This window comes from Equus przewalskii, chromosome X (genome assembly GCF_037783145.1).
Source record: "Equus przewalskii isolate Varuska chromosome X, EquPr2, whole genome shotgun sequence".
NCBI lineage: Eukaryota > Metazoa > Chordata > Mammalia > Perissodactyla > Equidae > Equus > Equus przewalskii.
The window spans coordinates 94,714,352-94,716,201 of NC_091863.1; the positions used below are offsets into that span (position 1 = coordinate 94,714,352).

General features: G+C 36.5%; 1 non-coding gene across 1 annotated transcript; it reads right to left on the reverse strand.

Annotated features, from left to right (window-relative positions):
• Positions 1-1,490: 1,490 nt before the first annotated feature.
• Positions 1,491-1,595, reverse strand: LOC139081218 (U6 spliceosomal RNA). The gene has a single exon (XR_011536341.1). It is a non-coding gene; the product is annotated as a U6 spliceosomal RNA (small nuclear RNA).
• Positions 1,596-1,850: the final 255 nt, after the last annotated feature.

The window sequence follows — 1,850 nt, forward strand, 5'->3', positions numbered from 1 at the left end:
ATTTCCCTCCTTTTGCTGACTTTGGGCTTTGTTTGTTCTTCTTTTTCTAGTTCTGTTAAGTGTAGTTTAAGATTACTTATTTGAGATTTTTCTTCTTTATTGAAGTGTACCTGTATTGCTTTGAATTTTTCTTATGACGTCTTTTGCTGCATCCCATAAGAATTCGTATATTGTATTTTCATTTTCATTTGTCTCCAGGTATTTCTTGATTTCTCCTTTGATTTTTTCATTGACCCAATGGTTTTTCAGTAGTATTTTGTTTAGTCTCCACATATTTGTCACTTTCCTAGGTTATTTCTTGTAGTTGATTTCTGGTTTCGTAGCATTATGGTTGGAAGAGACGCTTGACATGATTTCAATCTTCTTAGATTTATTGAGTCTTTCCTCATTTCCCAACATATGGTCTATCTTTGAGAATGTTCCATGTGCACTTGAGAGAATGTGTATCCTGCTGTTTTTGGATGGATCCCTCTATACATATTAATTCCATCTGATCAAGTGTTCCATTTAAATCCACTATTTCCTTGTTGACTTTCTGTCTGGATGATCTATCCATTGATGTAAGTGAGATATTGGGGTCCCCTACACTTATTGTGTTGCTATTAATTTCTCCCTTTAGGTCTGCTAATAGTTGCATCATATACTTTGGTGCTCCTGTGTTAGTTGCATATATATCCATAAGTGTTATGTCCTCTTGGTGGAAAGTCCCTTTTATCATTATATACTGCCCCTCTTTGTCTCTCATTGTCTTACTTTGTCTGATATAAGTATGGCAACAGCTGCTTTCTTTTGTTTGCCCCTTGCTTGGAGTATGGTCTTCCATCCCTTCACTCTGAGCCTATGTTTGTCTTTAGAGCTGAGATGTGTTTCCTGGAGGCAGCATATTGTTGGGTCTTGTTTTTAAATCCATCCAGCCACTCTGTGTCTTTTGACTGGAGAATTCAATCCATTTACCTTTAGAGTGATTATTGATATATGAGGGCTTAATAGTGCCCTTTTATCTCTTATTTTCTGGTTGTTCTATATTTCCATTGTTTCTCTTCTCTTATATTACTGACTGCCATTTCGTTTTGGTAGTTTTCTGTGGAGGTAGTCTCAGTTTTCTCCTTTTTTATGAATTTTGGCTCTGCTCTGATTTTTTGTTTAGTGGTTACCATGAGGTTTGTATAAAAGATCTCGTAGATGATATAGTCCATTTTCTGATAGCTCCTCATCTCCATTAGCCTAAGCACGTTCCATCCCTATCCGATTTCCCTTCTGAGTTATTGTTGTGACTAATTATTCTATTTTGTGTTGTGAGTTTGTTACTAAGTGGAAGTGTTTATCGTTATTTTTAATGCTTTCCTTCCCTTTATCTTTTAAGTTATAATTAAGTATTTGCTACCCTATTCTAAAAGAAAGCTGCAATCTTCTGGTTTTGTCTATCTATTTATCTTCTTGCCCAAAGCTTTGTAGACCTTTGCCTTTTGGTTTCAGGTATGAGGGCATCCAAAAATACAGAGCACTTCACTAATTTGAATGTCATCCTTGCGCAGGGGCCATGCTAATCTTCTCTGTATCATTCTAATTTTAGTATACGTGTTGCTGAAGCAAGCAGTATATTGATTTTTCAAATCCTCAAACAACCCTATGAGATAGATATTGGTATCTCCATTTTACAGATCAGTAAGTTGAGGCTCATAAATTTACGTAAAGTGGCCCAAGATCATGCAGCTGAAAAGTGGCATAGCTTCAACACAAAACCAAGTAGTCTGACTTCAGAACCTATGAGACTTCTGAGCATGGGCTCTCTGCCAGATTCCTTTCCATCCACTTTGCCATTCATTCAAAAAGGCTCCATTGTAATGTGG